The sequence below is a fragment of the Mycteria americana genome, chromosome 3 (assembly GCF_035582795.1).
Source record: "Mycteria americana isolate JAX WOST 10 ecotype Jacksonville Zoo and Gardens chromosome 3, USCA_MyAme_1.0, whole genome shotgun sequence".
Classification (NCBI taxonomy): domain Eukaryota; kingdom Metazoa; phylum Chordata; class Aves; order Ciconiiformes; family Ciconiidae; genus Mycteria; species Mycteria americana.
Genome location: NC_134367.1, coordinates 74,314,655 through 74,333,088, shown reverse-complemented (window position 1 = coordinate 74,333,088; position 18,434 = coordinate 74,314,655). Strand labels below are relative to the sequence as shown.

At 39.6% G+C, this 18,434-nt stretch overlaps 1 protein-coding gene and 1 long non-coding RNA gene across 3 annotated transcripts in view; both read left to right on the top strand.

The window, feature by feature from the left end:
* The window catches only part of LOC142408474 (SAM and SH3 domain-containing protein 1-like), a 584,518-nt gene that overhangs the window by 17,809 nt on the left and 548,275 nt on the right, over positions 1-18,434 (top strand). The gene's annotated exons all lie outside the window — the stretch shown is intronic.
* Positions 3,312-16,924, top strand: LOC142408476 (uncharacterized). The gene is made up of 4 exons (XR_012775302.1): positions 3,312-3,357; positions 4,298-4,369; positions 6,949-7,211; positions 15,327-16,924. It is a non-coding gene; the product is annotated as an uncharacterized LOC142408476 (long non-coding RNA).

Genomic DNA, 18,434 nt, shown 5'->3' with positions numbered 1-18,434 from the left:
CTTCTTTCTCTCCCCATTGTGCATCTTGTTGTTGTTTTGCCAGGAATTCATCATTCATGCTTCTAATCCGTAGGATGTTAATCCGTTTTTAAACCCACCTAACCTGTCCCTCATGTGGAAGAGTTGCAGCAGGATTATTGTCAATCTCTTCTTCTGTCAACAGTGGTCCAGTAATGAAATCTCTGATACCATTATCTCTGAAGAAGGGCCCGTTCTCTATTAATTGCGCTGCATGATGGCCATACGTTGTGAGGATCTGCCTGCTGTGATGTTGCAAAGGGCAGAAGCAAGAGCAGTTGACTATCACACCTTAAGCATTTGGCTTAAGGAGAAGAAATCCTTTCCTGACCCTAAAACACAGGCTTGGTCATACGCACAGCATCCTGAAACATAGCACAGTAATGTAACTGTGGGGAGGGATGTGCTGCTGAAAGGAATCAAGTTCATGGAAAAGCCCCGGAGAATTTAAATGCCCAGGCAAGAGCAAACCAGAGCCAAGTGACTCTCCTGCTTCCTCAAGGCTTTCCTTAGCAATGGAACGTGTAAATGAGGAAAAGCAGCATCTGCGTCCTCAAGTCTGCTTCTCTCTAGTGCTGCATATCTTCCTCCCTACTTGTATAATCAGCAGATCTTCTGGTTAATGCAGAGGGAACCTATTTAATATCTCTAAGTGTTGGCTGCATTGTCATTCTAATGGACTGAATGTGTTTTGATTCACAAATGCTGATCTTCACGTGAAGGGGGCAAGCTGCAGCATACTGGAGATTATACTTAATTACTGAACCACATATTCATCTACATATGTGAAGTTTGGCATTTTCAACAGTTTATTTTTAAATAGCTGAAAACAGTCTTAAATAATGCTGATGTTACCCACTTTCAGCACACTGTTCCTGAGAACAAACAGTTCAATATATTGCTTTTGGGGGAAATATTTTGCATGGTTGCTCCTAGCCTGGAGCTTTGGGAAAATTAGGAAATAATTTAGGGGAAGTTATAAGTCAGTGAAAAGGGACTTTGAGATTAAAGAATGTTTCTTCAGCCATGACTGTGGCTCATAATAGGATATTATGATCTGGTCATGTAGAAATTTCCATGTTACAGTTGTGGGGGGGAGGGAGGACGAAGTATACTTTTTACCTTGTTCCGTTCAAGTTCTGTCCCTGGAGGTTCTGCAGGATGGATCTGCAAATTGCCTCTTACTGATTTTTTTTCAGTGTCTTTAATTTAGGAAAACCCCACCAGAATGAAAAATAATTGTTACCTACACTAAAATAAACTTTGGTGACCAGTGGAGCAGACAATGACATTAGTAGGTGTGGAAGACTCTGATTTAGGAAACTCGTTTGTTCCTATTGTTCATCCTAATAGAAGCACTTCAAGATCCTCAAAACTGTTGGGGTTTTTTTCCCCTTTCTTTTTTTTTTTTGAATAAGAACTGTCTTCTAATTTCCAGCCCACATTTATTAGTGATTTGTTAATGTGTTTGTTTTTTTTTTTTTTAAATTAGTGATGACTTAGTTTAAGTAGGATATGGTGTAAGAAGAAAAAGAATACCACAGTGCCCCTCCACCTGTGCATAGTCTCCAGTATGGGTGTATTTCCTTGCATGTAGAGATTAATTGCACCTACACAGTAGTTCCCATTCAAGGAATACCCCAGATTCGCCAGCATGATAAGAGCAATCATATCTCTTCTATGTCTTCATTCTGATAGCTCAAACAAGGAAAGCTCTTCCAGTCTCTCCTTGTAAATTGGGCTGTCCAAATCCATGAACATCCTGATATCCCTTTCCTGCACCCATCTAAGTTTGTATTATCTTCTTTTTTTAATGTGGGTTTATTCCAGATGAATTTTTATTCTAGTATTCTATGAGATGTCTAGCTAGCATACACTTTCATATATCTAGAAACAGTAAAGCCTTTTCCTGTTATGAGGTATTTAATTTTTCTGATTTCCTTTCCACCCCTCCTAGAAAACATATATTTCTAGAAGCCAATTTTCTTTTTATTACCAAAGGAATGCAATAGATTGCCCAAGTAGTGTGTGGGCACTTTAAAAAAAAAAAAAAAAAAAAAAAGAAATCATATACAGTGTTTTACTACTGTGGAACGTACTTGGGCAGTGCTGTAGGTGGTAAGTCGTATGGGTGTTATAAGCTGTAATTACAGGTCCAAACTACATGTGTACCACTGCTGGCCTTTTCAGTTTTTATTTATAATGCTTAGAGCAGACTCTTTTTTAATTTTGTGATTTTGATGGCCAGATGTATTATAAAAACAAGGAGGAGTACCAAATCTGACCCTCAACATTTTTAAGTTTTTTTTTTTTTTTTTTCAATACTGCAAAGCAACTACTACTGTCCTTGCCACTACCACTCTGTTAGATCAAGTAAATGTTTTTAAAGTTAATTGTGCAGGGCTGCAATTCTTGGCAACAAAATAATCTTGAACACTAGTAAGGAAATTTATGGATTTCAATTATAGCTTGTAGTGTATCATAATTCTAGTTTTATACCCTGTGCAGTTCAGTGTTTTGGATTTTTAATGGGTATAGAGCAGTAATCATAAAAGTGATTCAAAATGCACCCGGTAATTACAGAGATTTGCTGTTGCTTTTGCATTAAAAATGATGATGATTTACAATCAACAAAATTGCAGTCTGTGGTTTTACTTCAGATAACTCATGCTATTACACTGCTTATTAGTTATGGTCAGTGATTTAGAGCTTAAGAGCTACATGTGAGAAAGCTGTAAAATTATTTATTCTTTAATAGATGATAACAGTAAATTTAAAACAGACCTTAGATTAATTATAATCTTGTACATTAAAGAATACATATGTAACCCTTTGTATCTTCTTTTGTTGCTGGAAATTAATTACAACTAAAATGAAGTAGCTGGACTACAACAGCCAGTGTCACATCTATTTTTTTCTTTCCCTCTTTAGTTTCTATTACAGTCCAGGAATTTTAAGGTCAGCTGCCAGACTCAGTTCTGCCTAGCAAGTCAGGTAAATAAGTCCTTTTCATCACCCCTCCTCATACCCCAAATGCATAGCTAGGTATATATGAATTGATAAAAAGGTAGCTAATATACTGTAACTGTGAACTTTTAAAATCATATAGAAAGAAGGATGACACATTTTACCTGCAAATTATTTTTAAGTACCTTTGGAATAAGGTAAGAATAGGAAGCTTTTTGCTCACACTTCTCCTTCCTGTCCACTTTCTTCCTTTCCTGAATATTTCCTCTTTTCTGATACCTTCGTGCATCAAAACTCAAGGGGAACAGATTACCACCTTTAAGAAGCACTATTTCTGAATAGTTCTGCATTTGGGAACCAGAAGAGTTGAAGGTATTTTAACAATAACGTGTTTCTTTAGAACATTCTCAAGCATTAGCATAAACAGCACTTTTTCCTTCTTATTAAACCTGGATTTTAACTAAGATAAGATAGTGATCAGGTGCATTAGCAGTCAAGTCACGATGTAAATGTACCGGCATAGTTACTGATTATATAGCTGTTTGTTAGAAAATAGTTACTGATTATATAGATGTTTGTTAGAAATAATGACTGGAAAACTCCAAAACTAGAGAAGTTTCTGAACTGTTGGATGACAGGGGTTTGTTTCTACAAGCTCTCATGGAAAGGGTGTCCCAGTTATTTCTGATCAATAGTGTTACTAGGATAAACTTACAGTACTTTATTTTAGCTTGGGTTTATGTGGAATCCATAGTTGACTAAAGTTTTAATCACTATCTTGCATTAACAGTTGTATTCATCTTGCTGCTTGCAAAATATCTTAAGTGTGGCCTTTGGAAATTCTCCTTGTCAGAATTCTGCATCTGAAACAGGGTTTTGCAATGCAGCAGCGACCACCCCGGTACTAGTTGCTTTAGAGTTTGCGCACTCTGGCAGAGTCTTTCCACCTTAGCACCTTGTTCAGGTGGTTACAATAGTGTGAGACAGGGTGTACCGGAAAATTAGAATAACGGGATTTTAGCTTTATTTTATCATGGTTAAGGACTTAAGCATTTGTAAATGCAAGCAGGAGAGATGAAACCCAAATCCTCAACAGAAAAGAGGGTTTTTTTTCACCATGCTGTATTCAGGTCTAGAGATCGCTGGATATTTTTTGATGAAAATTAAGAATCTGAAATGTTTCATTTGGATTATTCCAGGTGAGTGAACTTTTGGTTTCTGATGAAACTTGGCCCAGGCTTCCCGCAGAATCTCTCTGGTCTGTAAAGCCTCATCTGTGCATTTCTCCCTTTCATCCTCTTCCTCCCTGGAGGACCTGAGAATCCCTAGCTGGTGTCCGGCCCCAGTTTCTGCAGCCAATCTCTGATGTATTTGTGAAGCCCAGGTGAGTTTCTATCATGTAGCCAACACGCCAGTGTTTGAAGTCCAGGAATTGATTGTCAGGGTGAGGAAGAGTTTGCCCGGGAGCCACATATCCTGCAAGTCCTCGCAGCTGCTCAAGGAGATCGCATTCTTGCATAACTGGAGATGCTTTTTGCCAAATCGGGTTTTAATGACTGTACTTTCACTGCGTTAGCTGAAATGGTCTAAATCAGAATTAGGGCCTTATTTTACAAGCAGTTTAAACTGGTTGTGTGTGTTTTGTTTTTTTTTTTTTTTTAAAAAGCCTTTCTTGGGGTGTTGATTTTAAATCTGTGCTACCTTCCTCTCTTGTATGAGCACACACACACACTTCTCTTAGTGTGAGAGGATTAGTTTTGACCTGGATTACTCCTGTGGATTGCACAAGCCCCCAGTCATGCAAAGATAGGTGGCATAGGGAGCGTTAGGAGACGGAGGAGAGGCAGAGATGAGGACATGAGGGATGGGGGGGTTCATGAATGCTTCTTCAGAGTCAGGGTTTGCCTCTGCCTCCTTAAAATACGTTACCCTCCATCCTGTGTGCTGTAGATTCATGTTTTGTGTGCAGGATTATTTCAGCCAAGTATTAACTGGAAGGGGTAGCGAGTGATGGGTAAGTGGCAAACAGCCCTGACAGAGTTCTTTGCTCAAACTAGCTTTTCTTCCATTTGTCGAGAGAGTTCAAGCCTGCCTGTTTTCAAGTAGCTATGGATTTGCAGAAATAAAACTGATGGGCAGAGTTTATTCTTTGTTCATTTGTATAGTGGATTGTGCTGGATGGGTTATTACTTGCTGCTAATAATTCAGTGGTTTCTCTGTTTAGACTCTGTTTTCCCTGTGATACAGAAAAAGTAAGACCTTAAGTTCCCAGTAAGTCTGTAAAGCATGAACATCTGCTGGAGTCATGAACTGTGTATCGACTGTGTTTGGTAACAGGGCAAAGGCAGCTGATCGTGATCGTCCTCCTCTTAATTACTTTGTCAAATGTCCCTACAGTTCCATGTAGGCAAAAGAGGTATTTCCTTAATGACAAGGAAATAAGATAAACAGCGAGCAAAAATGGGATAGACCGCCAGTATGTTGCTGCTCTTAGTTTTATGTAATCATAACTGTCATTTGTCATGTTGAATTTTTTCTTGCTAAGATCTCAGTACCTTTTTTCTACCAAAATATATAGTATCAAGTTCTAGTTTTAAAGGCTGTTGGCCTTTCATCCTTCTAGTAATTACCCAAAGTGAATATAGGTCAGAGTTTCAGCTTGGATGTTCCTTCTGCCACTTTCATTTTCTCTAGCCTTGCACTCATCCACCCTAATATTGATATTATTTTTTTCACTATCTTCTTAGCAAGTGCTTTTATGCAGCAAGATGAGGAAGAGGTACACTTTGCACTTGTGAATGGCTTGCCAAAATGTAGAATGGACAGACTTCAAATGAATCTATTATTTGAAGCTCAGCCTAGCAATAGAAATTACATTTGAGGCCTTTGGACCTTCAAGGGACAGTAGTAATCCGTAGCTAATCTTTATGTTGGCAAAATCAAAGACATGCTAATACATTTTTAACACTGAAGTATTTGGAATATTCTGCTCCAAAAGGGATTGAATATGTAAGCCAAAAGTATATTATATCATGCTAATTCCATATTGATCGTTTAGCTTGTGAAGCTCAAATAAGGCATTTGTGGTCTGTGAGGCAAAATAGACCCGTGACCGTAACAAACACAACCTCTGGCTGCTGCACGAAGGCAAAATCAGACTTTTTCAGATTAAAGTTAGCTAGATGATAGCAGGAATATCACGGTTTAGACTTCGGTGTCGCCTGAAATACTGCTGGGAATTTTCGGGGCAGCAAGGCACGTATGCTGGGTAGATGTGCGAGTTACGCTTTCGAGGTCCTGGAGCTGAGCTTAGTCTTTTCGATTTGTTAAGTACTGTGGAGTCCCCGAACGTTTCTCTCTGTGGGAGTAGGACAGCAACAGTTTCCTGTGCAAGACAACCCGCTACAGCTGTTTGTTAACACTATAAAAGTGACTATTTGCCTTCAGTCGTGCTGAATTATGTTAGCCTTTTAAGATGAAATATTCTGAAACCAGCTGCATTTACATGCATTATCTGAAGCTGCCTAATTAGTTTAATTAATTAGCATAATAAGCTAAAGCTTCATTGTTCTGCAGAGTTAGACTGCTGGGTAAGCCTTTGGGCTCAGAAAGGGTATTTGAAGTACCTGGGCTAAACTAGCGTAGATGGAGATGAACTGACGATTTATTTATTAATCTCAGAAGTAATAGAACATGACATGGAATTTATTGAAGGTACTGATGGGTTAGTCTTGGTGTACAAAGGAGATCTTTTAAGTCTGCTAGGATGCAGAGTCTTCTCGCATGAAGGCTTCCATGAACTTTATTTGTGCAGATTTTCTTGTAGCAAATATAAAACACAAGTTTGAATTATGTTACAGTGCCTGCGTATGAGACTGGAGTGTAACTTGTTGTGTTAGTTTAACCTATCAGCAAAAGTTCCAGTCACTTGTATCTACCTTTTACATTGTAAATTCCATATAGGTTGCTCGGGAGCTTTGTAAGGTACCAGCGAACGGCAGTCAGGGCACTGAGGAGCGCCAGCAGTGGCAGCTGCTGTGTTCACCACTCTTTCAGATGTCTGGGCACACTCAGGTGGCTGATGGCAGCGGAGCATCTTCTCTCTGACGTCTGAGAGCAGCGCACCTGAGGCAGGCGGAGTGCTTTGGGGCTCTGCTCTCCGCACCCGCAGCCTGGGACCGTGCCGGGCTCCACGCCCTTTCACAGCAAGTGCACGTGCAAAACAGGTAGGCAACGGGCTGCCGTGACCACGTGTGAGTGCATGCTAACTCTCAGGCTGTCCACAGGATCGGTGCTCTTTTCTAGGTCGGGTGGCTTCTGGAGAGGGGTAGGTGTATGCTGTCTGTGTGCCTGTGACAGTATATAGGGCTGGGGTTTTTTTGCTTGGCCGCTCAGAAAATTGAAGGGGCAGGATTCGTCCCTGATGTAATGTACAAAACTTTTGTGGAGTCACTGCAGAGTTGAATTTGGTATGTTTTGTCTTGTGTGTCTTTCCAAACTAAAACAGTAGTAGCAGGATGAACAATATTCAGTAAAACAAATATAGATATGTATTTTGGATACTGTAAATTTTAAGGCATGATGTTTGGTAAATAATACTGTCATGAGATAGATTTATGGGGACTTTAGGGAAATCAAAGCACTGCATTATTTGGTTTTGGGCTAATTCTTTAATCATTCTGGCTATAGTCACAGAGCTGCATCACAGTCATCCCTTCTTCTGTTTCTTATTGAATCAGAATTTTCATTTCTTTGTCCTAGAATGACTTCGGTAAAAGATACTTGTCCTTTTATATTCATTTATGTAATGATCTGCAGAAGTGTGAGAAAGAGGATGTCTCACACCAGTCTCTTTCCCTCTTAATACATGACAAATATATGAACTTGTATGTTTTTTGGTAAGCATACGGTGCCAAATCATGCAGATGCATTACACCAGCAACCGATATATTGAGGCTTATATGGCAAAGGTATGAAAGGGAGGTCAGGAATTGTGGCAAAGTTATACTTTTGTTTACTTATAAATGAGTTTTAAGAAGTTATTAAAGTAGGGAAATTGAGAAATAAAGAGTACACGTGTGAAGTGGCAGCAGCTGGCATAGACTTACATAATTTCAGGTGTGAAATTGAAATTGTCTTATGATCATAGTAAATGTCTACATCATCAATGCCTGGTGTATTGGTTCCTACAGCAGTAGTGCTGTAACTTGTCTGTGAAGTAATATGTAGTAGATGCTTTATTTCAGTGATCAGCCTAAAAATAATTTTTAAAAAAGCACTTTTAGAGGCTTGGTTGGAACCATAGACACTTGTGACTGATTAGTCCTAGGACACATTCAGTATTGAAGCTTAGCATGAACACATTATTCATTCAAAATCTTGCCTCTTGTAAATAAGTGGAAATGTTATTTTTACTGTGTGAGCGTTTCCTTCATCAGCACTACTTGTTTCAGAAAACCTTGTAGATAAATGACTGTATACCAGGGGCCATATGGGTGGAGAAGAAGTGTTGAAAGCCAGAGTAATTTATTACAATCAGCTTGTTCCTGGAACAGGTGAGGTAAATCATTAGTTGCCAAGGTCATCTCATGAGTGTGCGGAGAGGCAATACATTAACTGAGGAAAAAGCAGACCACAACTTTAATATTCTCTTGTCCCAAATATAAATAGGCGAGGACGAAGAGTGTGGTACAAACCAAATACTCTGCCTCACAAGGACTAGGGAAGATGTGTTGGGTTTTTTCTTTTGTTGTTGTGGCAAATGTATATTGCTGTGAGCAGCTAAGTTTTATTTGTCCTGCTGGTTGTCACTGATACACAAATGAGCTCTTTGGAGTCTGCATTTTGTGATAATGATCCCCGTTTGTTCTTTAGTTTTCTGCACCTGATTATAGTCCTAAAACTTCAGAAGCCTGTGGCTTCCCTTGTCCAAATTTAAAACCAGCTGCTGTTGTCCTTAATTGGATGGTAGAGCTAGTTGAATTATTTTTTTCTGACAATATTCTAGTGAAGCAGGGTTTTTTTGATTAAGTACATGGGATTTGATACTACAGCATTTTTGGAATGTTTCAGTTTTTCACAAGAAACAGCAACATTCATTACAGTTTAAAAAAAGGCTGTAAGTGGACACTTTAGGATGGAGTACTTCATCTGGAGATATTTAAAAGACGTGTAGATGTGGCACGTAGGGACATGGTTTAGTGATGGCCTTGGCAGTGCTAGGTTTACGGTTGGACTCGATCTTAAAGGCCTTTTCCAACCTAAACAATTCTATGATGCTATGATTTTATTTCAATAAGTCTGTACATCAGATGAATTTGTTGTGTTTTAGGGGTCCTTTTCAGTTTGGTTTTACCCCCTATGGAAATTATGAGATTCTTTTATGGGAAATGGAAGTGATAGTTTTTTCCTTTGAAATAAAAAAAAAATAAGCTGGTGCTGATGCAAGGCTTGGCAGCTAAGGAATGTGGGAGACGGAAGTAAGGAATGTGACTGGGTGGAGGCCACCCAGGAGAGTCACTGGAAGTTTATTCTTTCTCTTCTGGAAACTGAGATAGAAATGTTGCAGAGTGAAGGGAATACAAAGAAGGCCAAGACGGAAGTATAGGTTAGTATAGCCATCCTATGCCAAAGTACCAAACCTAGCGTGTGCCTGATTATGGTTGTGTTTTGGGGGAGTTTGTTTCATGTTATGCGAACTAAATAAAGCTGTGGCGTGCCATGTAAACTGATGCATCCTTGCTGCGTGTTTGAACAGTGATAGCTAAATGCTGTCAGATAAGGATATTTGACTTGCTTTAGATAACTGGAGTCTTCTAAAGCACGTCTACATGCTCTGTGTGTTTTGTTTCTACCCTTAAGGTTTGCATATTATTATTCCAAAATAAACTTGGGTCTTGGCAATCCATGACTGTGTGTGTCTCTGCTGACACCCTAAACTCCTTTTGATCATGATTTGTTGCAACTGATTGCTTCCAGATTCTCTTCTAATCTGTGATGAAAGATAGCAACTTCTTCCCCAGTGTCTGTCTTCCTTCATACACCCCAAACCAGGTCTCTACTCCAGGTAGTACATACAATGCACGGCACAAAGTTTGCACAGAACTGGTCTCGTTATGTTCATACAACTCTGAAATTAAATCAGACCTTGACTGATGTATGGGAGCTCAAATGATGTGATTTCCATCCTAACCAAATTATTCTAGTTACAGCAACATTTCAAGTTACACTGCTAACTTTGGTTTTCTTTATATCGTCAAGCTGTTCAAGCTGACTTCTGTAGGTGATGTGCAGAGAATCTCTACGTGTTGCACCTCCTCATCTAGATTATTTCAGGAATGAGATTCTCCCATTTTATATATGCCAATTTTGATAACTTGTTGCAGATGTTTATTGTTGTTGGCACCCTATGAAGGATGCAGCTCAACCTAAGAATGGTGCCTCTCTTTTTCTCAAGTTAGATTTCCATTTGTCCAGATAAGATGATGACCTTTTCTTGTTCAGGAGGCTATTTGGCTGAGAGTTTCAGGCCCTTGTCTTTCCAACCTTTGGCCTTTCTATGTAGGTGGCATACTTGGGAAGGGAGCTGACTGTTGGATCCTCCTGGCCCTCTAAGAAATCTGTGTGGAGATAAGACAGCAGAGTAGTTGTATAATTAGTCTTAAGATATTTGAATAGCTGTGCCAATCAATTTAGTCTTTGTCATAGGAGAGGGGGATTTTTTTTTCTTTCTAACACACTATTTTTATCATATTCTGTGTCTCTTGCCTCCTCTCCAGTTGTTTAATAAGGCACCCAGATGACTGAGTTAATAAATAACTTGCATCTTCCTCCTGCTCTGCATACTAATCCAGTTCTTTGCGACTGCTGTGTCCAGTAGGGAGTTGTGATTGGCTCTGGGTTTTTTTTCTAAGCTACTTGGATCTCCTCTGAACTGCTCAGCCGGTGCTTTCCTGCTGCAGTGGAAGGCAGGAAATGTAATCTCTGATTGGTGTCGAGGAGATGCAGGGTCCTGCTGAGGGCTCTGTCATCAGTCTCCCTCTGCGTCTCGAAATCAGAAGATTCTTTTCCTAGTGGTAAAATATCAGTGATTGGAATGCATGTACGGCAGCATAAAGAGGTAACATATGAAACAAGTCATCTCCTGATGATGAATTCAAGAAATATGGTATGTCACAGATGGCAGAAGGGCTGTAACAGAGATAAATGGATGCAGTTAAATTCTATACCAAAAAAAAATCTTCTCAATAGCAGACTTGGTTGAACTCCTCATTGACACATAATGTGAAAAAGCAAGGCATTTGGGAATGAAGATTGTTTCTTGAATCTTAAAACCTGACACTAGGAATGTTTACTGAAGTGGGCATTGCTTTTTTATTATTATTCTTTAAGTGTTCCAGGTCTTATTAGAGAATTAAAAGGAAATGCAGTGTTCCATCTTTAAACAACTGAAGGACAGTGATTGAAGTCCTGCAGCTGGGAAAATGGATACATAAGTGCAATGGAATTGGGATGTTTAATATGTATTTGGGTAATGTGGGTTTATATGCATTTTTTTGATTTCTTTTGCGCTACTTCAGTCCCAGGACTTCACAGAGTTAATCAGGGCACAGAATTTATGCTATCCCCTTGTCGTGGAGGCCCACAAAATCAGACTAGGCAGGTGATAAACAAAATAAACTTTATTGGAACCAAGATTGTTTAGCAGAAAAGTAACTAGAAATAGAGGCTCACAAAATCAAATTAGGCAGGTGATAAATTTAAAAATAAACTGTATTTGAACCAAAATTGTTTAGCAGAATACTAACTAGAAACGAAGCTTATCAAAATGGTTCAACACGCCAACAACATCAGTAAACCACGGGTTCAGGGTGGTGTACGAGGAATTAATACTGCACAGCCGGCTTTGGAAATGAGGATTCAAAATGCGCCCAGTCCCTCACTCCGTGAGGTTGAGAGGGCTCTCAGCCTCGAGGAGTTTCCTTGGGCGGCGTCCCCACCCAAGGGGAGAGTCCCCGACTGCAGACCCGCTGCTCCCCGGAGGACCGACTCCATTTGCCCTCCGGCGGGGCTCCATTTGTAGCCCGGTCGAATCTGACCTGTGGTCAGTTCTGATGGCCTGAGGGCTTCAACTTTGACTCCTCGCCCAAGGTGTGTATGTGCTGGTCGGCACGTGTCCCGTAAGGGCGCGCAAAGTAAGAATGCAGCGGTCTGAATGCGCCCGGTCTTCTGTCGGGGCGGGTGCACCTGCCACAGCTCTGCACAAGACTGTTCTGCACACTGTGTGTTGGTTTTCCGATTAGAAGCAGCAGCTCTCAGAAGATAAGACATTTTTGAGGATGGTAGAAGGAGGAAAGGGAGGTTAAAGTGTGGACCAGCCTTTCATGGGAAACTTTCTGGAGAGAAATGAGTTATGTTCTGATCTTGAACTGAGTGATCAATGTGAGAGGGGATCTAGTGCCATTTAAACAAAAAAAAAAAACAAACAAACTCCAAACAAAAAACCCTCCAGCATTAGTTAAGATAGAATTACTGCAGGTGAGTGTCTTATTGCAGTAAAACTTGGATAGTTCTCATATCCTTTATAATTGAAATGTACCAAGTTCGACCAACAGTGAGTGGTTTGGGAGACTACTGGTGAAGAACTGACCTGCAAGCTAGTGGGGATTTGCTGAACTTATGCAGTACCTGAGTATCACCCAGGCTCCAGTGTAGCCTACAGGATGTACGACCTGAGGTGGCAGGAGGGGGAAGAAAAAAAAAAAAAAAAAATCTCTGTTTTGGTACAGGGTGTTGTGATATTTGTTAATGAGAATTATCTTTGTACCAGGTTAGCACTTGCTGCCATGCTGCTTTATGAACGTGTTAAGGAGGCTGTTGCTTGGACTTACCATCTGAATAGGCAAGACGAACTATGAAACGGGAAAAAAAGGTGAAGGGTAGAGCTGATGAATATCAGAACTGGGACTAGATTTTCCAGGTTGACAACCTGTCTTAAAGCTATGCTGACTATTGATAAAGGGAAATGGGGACCTTTCTCCTAGCTACTCCTGTCCTTGGTTCAGCAGCCCTGCAGTTTTCCTCTGGGAATCTTCTTTTTGGCTGATTCTTAATGTATGAAGCCTGATGGTTTGTCACGGGATATAGTCTGCGTTTGGTGATCTGGTGCTGCCATTGTGCCAAGTGACGTAATTTTTTGGTCTTGCTTGGAGTATACAGAAACGACAAGAGCATTTGCCTGTGTCCCCCTTCAGGCAGGTAGCAGTGGTGGCTGGATGAGCTGGCTGGCAGCCTCCCAGTTCCTATCTGCTTCTCTCTTCACCCTACAGACTCTGTCATTTTGCTTCATGTTTCCAACCCTCTCAATGACAAAGCTATTTTTCTCACTTAGCAAATGTAAAATTTTCGAGTGTTATCACTGAAAATATTGTGTATAGAGTAACCTAAGCATAAATAAAATAGTGTAATCGACAAAAATGCCTTTGTTATGTTTATGTTTTCAAGTAAGCAAAGACTTAGTAATATCTCCCCAGAGACAGGAAGACAGTAGTTCTGTAAAACATAATTACAAACTACTTTGCTCTGTGCTACTGTGGGCTTTTGTTTCTGATGAACAGTGTTTGTTGTTTCATTTGTTTGTTTTAAACATTGCTGCTCAGTATCAATGGTTTCAAGTTAGTGTTTAATGTTCCAGCAGTTTGGGTTTCATGGGAGTTGAGAAAGGGCCAGTTCATAGTTAATAAGTTTCTTGGTTTTCCAGCTAGTGCAGTCATATTTCTGAAGTAGAAAAATGTATACAAATCTAAATTAATATTTAGTTTAGCTGAATTAAGAGAGTTTTCCTTTCTTTTTTCAAGAAAACTACAGGTGATTTTTGGAATAAATTAATCACTTTCCAACAAAATGCTTTTCTCACTAAGTGGGAACAATTATTTTAGTAGGGTTTTGGATTTTTTTAAATCTGTATTATCTCAGCAGTGATACTCTAAGGCTGTGGGAATACGTTTCAATATTGCATGTGATTTTTTTTTTTTTGTTCTTTAATCTGTAGATTCTGTAATTTCTTGCCCTAGATGCCTACTTAGTGAACTGAAAAATAAAAGTACTTGATTATGTAAAGGTCTTCATCAGTAGATCTCAAGTGTTTTACAATGGAAATAAGCACCATTTGACAGGTGATGAAACTTATGAATAGTAGCAAAATAAATCACCTGAATGTGCTCATTAGATCAGTGAAGATCTGGGAATAAAACATAATTTTCCTGTGCCACTCTCTTGTTTTCTTCCCAATAAAAAATACCTCCTTGTGCAGCCAGTTTTTTCCTGAGAAGAATAGCAGGCCGTTACTAAAAATAGTAATGGGAAGCATATGTGTGCGCATATAGTGCTATATATAGTGCTTGCCTGCTCATGACTCTTTGCAAACACTAATTATTCTAATTATCTGCAAGGTTAATACACTTATCTGCAAGGTTATATTTTATTATACATTATAAGTATCATTAATATTCCTAATTATCTACAATGTTAATATAATTTTTAAATTCAATCAGACAAAGCTGTCTCTTCTCCAATGACAACATCAATCTTTATTGTTTAAAAGAATGTTAAAAAAAAAAAAGAGGGGAATTCGTTCATTATATGAAGTGAGATTTATCTCTTTTTCTGTAAAGTTTGTTTTTTTGTTTTGTGGTTTTCTTTTTTTAAAGATTGAGTAGAGGTCTCAGTATTGGCTTTTTTGAAAAAGCTGTAAGACTGGTTATTCTTGGCCTCCAGCACAGATCAAAGGAAGTTGTTCTGAAGTGGGATTAGACTTTTATTTCTATCCTTAACATAAATGCCCTGTATGCATAAATTTGATTTATTTCAGCTGAAATAGAATATTTCCATTGTATATACCTTGTTGATCCATCACTGGATTATATTTGCTTTTCCTGTGGGCAGTGTTGTCCTGCTGACACTCAGTTAATTACAGTTTGATGTATATACTCAGGTCTTTCCTCCTCTAATGTTTTGATATAAACCGACCTTGCACCTTGAAGTGTTATAGCTGTCCCTTTCCCGTACGGTAATCCTTGAGATCATTCAGTCCTGTGTAAGATGGACACTCCTGTGTGCTGGTGAACCTCCCCTGCTTTGTGTCAGTCACAAATTCCACTTGCTCCTTTTTTCTTTTTCAGTATTTTCAGGGAAAATACTGAAGAAGATCAGTCTTGGGACTGATCGTTGAAGAACACCAGCAACAACCTTGTTTACATTGCATAGTTCCCTTTTCATTATAACCTTGCTACATCTCTGACTGCTTTCAAATTCATGTACTAATCACCCTGCTGTCCCTGTAGGAAACTGGATGAATTTGATGCAAGTATGGAGAAAATGTGGGACTGAACAGATGAGGTGTTAACAGTTCACCAGGACCAGATGCCATTCACCAAAGGGTACTGAAGGGACTCAGCTGCAACATGCAAAATTGCTGAGCTGCTGGCCAAGTTGGGTAGCATCCCATTTCAAATGGCCACTGTGCAGATTGCCAGTACAGCTCCCATCTATGAAAAGGGCTTAAGTGACCACCCTGGAAACTAGAGACCAGTAAGTCTGACTTGTATCCATGATACAATGGTGGGGCCTATGATAAAGGATAAGATCAGTGAAAAGATGGCTAAATCCTCTTGGGAGAGGGTGAGCACAGCTTCAGTAAAGGGAAATCCAGCAAGGATTTGGAACGTGTCCATGGTGCATGAACGAGGGGAGGGCATCCTGTGGACATAATTTTGTTGGATTTTCAGAAAGACTCTGTGGTTCCACACCAAACGCTGTTAAAGAAACCAAATTGCCGTGGAGTTGGAAGAAAGGTGCTTTCATGGGTTAAGGGGCAGGAAGGAAAGAGTTGGGGGTTAATAGCAAATTTTCAGGTTGGAGAAGAGTCAGCACAGGGATTCCCATTGGGACTTATGCTGGGACAGGTTCTGATCAGTACGTTCTTCACTGATGTGAAGTAGAGCTGAAACAGTAAAATCTCTAATCTTATGCATGATGATGAGCTTTTTTTTGAGTCATCAAATGCTGTGGTGATGTCGGGGAACTGCAGGTGGAGCTTCACAAAACTTAGTGAAAGGGCAAAAAGGCAGCAGATGGTTTTAGTGTAGAAAAATATGTAAGTAGCAAATTGAGGGGAAGAATAATACAAACCAGACCCACGTGTCTCTGAACTTGGAAATGCCAGTCAGAACTCAGGACTGCATTTGCTATTCACCAAATCTTGTGACATGAAAGCCACAGTGGACTGGAACGTACAGGATATGGGTATAAAATGGATAAAGAAAGTGTTCCTGACACGGCAAGTAGGGAGCCCGTCCTCATAACAGGGAGGGAGATGAACTGCAGAAAGTGGCCATTCCCATGCCCGCTCCCTCAATACCCCTTCCCGTTGCTGCTGAGGACAGAATATGGAGCTAAATGGACCAGTGGTCTGAACCATTGGGACATTTTTCTTGTTCTGCCACAAGTGATCTGTTAGGTTTGTGCAAAAATCTTCCCACTGACCTGATGACTTTCATTCCTGCTCACAGTTATGGGAAGCAGATCATCTAGTTCTCAAAATTCAAGCATAAACCTCTGCATTTGAATAGTCTAAGATTTTGTCCTCTCTTGTTCACGTCTCCTGTCCTCATATTCTGTATCCTCTGCTATTGAAAACTGAGCCACAGGTTTTGGTCCATATCTTAAATTTAAACACCATCCTACCAAAACTTTATTTTTTAGTGACTGATGAAAATAATCCATTTTCTACCTCTTCCAGCAGCCACTGAGCCTTGCTGTTATTAGTTTCCTTTTTTTTCATGAATTTCTGTGTAGTAGATTCAGTTACTGAGATAACTGTGTATTTGTGGCTGCTTCAGTAAAACACTGTTCTTCACTCATAGCTTCAGACTGGTCTTTAAGACGAATTTGATACAGCAAAATTTTGGTGGTCTTCTATGTGAATATTCGACTAGACACACGCTGTGAGCAGCTCGGCAGTAGGAGTATGTTTATTATGGAAAGCTAAGCATACATATAAGCCTTTGCAGGATCATATATCTGAGTTCCTCTTCATCAGTTACTCAGATGCTTAAAATAGGCTATGACTTTTCTTTTGACTTCAAAGCTACTTACCTTGTGTACATTTATGCGGGACTTTTCTTTCTAAGATTATAACAGAATAGAATAGGGTCAGAGAAAAGTTCCAAGGGACTGGAGGGCCTTTCAAAGGGTTATTTTCAAGAGCAAATGTCAGGGCTTTATTTTGTTATATTTCACTTACATGTTTTAAAAAACTAAATACAACAGTGCATGCTGTAGACATCCGCTGTAATTTCTTTAAAGGTTTTACATGTTGTCATTTGACTTTTGACTCACACTATCAACTTGACATAAGATAAAACATTCTTTTTTTGTGTGTGGTTGAAAGTTTATTCTTTGTCAAAGAATTCACTAGTAAAGGATGGATAGTGGTTTTTTGGTATGGAACAACACAATGCCATTTTTGTTTTGTATTAAAACATCGATTTATCTTTTCCTTTGTATTTCTTCTTTTCCTTTGTTCACTATTTTAAGATATAAATTTTTTTTAAAAAAACATAAGCAGTAGTTTGAAAAGATGCATCAGTGAAATTCTGTGTGTAGTGCATCTAGCATTTTGTGGTTGCACTACATAATTTGGTAGGATACCAAATCAATTAATAATAGCCTAATAGTTAACATACTGGCACCAGCAGGCAATTATTTCAAGTGTGACTTTTTTTATCCAATCCCTAAAAATTGTTGGTTGGTTTAATGCAACTTACAATAATAGTATAATGAAAAAACTTATGAGAAAAATATGCTTTTAATATATCTGAGCATGCTTTGAAAAAACTGTCTATAGACAAAGCTTATGTTCTTGATGGGGTAGAAAATTTAAAAAGTCCAAGAATACTTCTGGATATGTTGGACTGCTTTTAATAGTAGAATAAGGGGAAGGTATTCCTGGGTTTTAGGACAGGAACAGAGCACAAGATCATCTAAACATCTTTGTATCACTGACCAAGGAATCTCTCCCAATTTCACATGTGCCTCTACTCTTGGAAATCTTTATCAAAGTATACGCTCATGCTGACTCCTCTGGAATAGCAGGTTGAGGCACAGACTTATGTTCCATTTAAACTATGTGTAAGCTTCATAGTAAGATTTTTGTTGGTGCCTGGGAGGTTGCGTGGCCTCCTGCAGCGAGGTGAGTGTGGCCGTTCACTTAACGCTCGCAGGGAGCTCTGGGGGTCCCCTCCCCAGCCCCCTTCTCCTCTGCCCCTCGCCCTGACTCTCCACTCGCCTCTCCCCCAGATGAGTCGGGGAAGATGCGCCGTGACGCACGTTTCTGAAGGGCTGACTTTCTGCCTTGACAGATGGGTGGTAAATCGTAAATTCTGCTCACA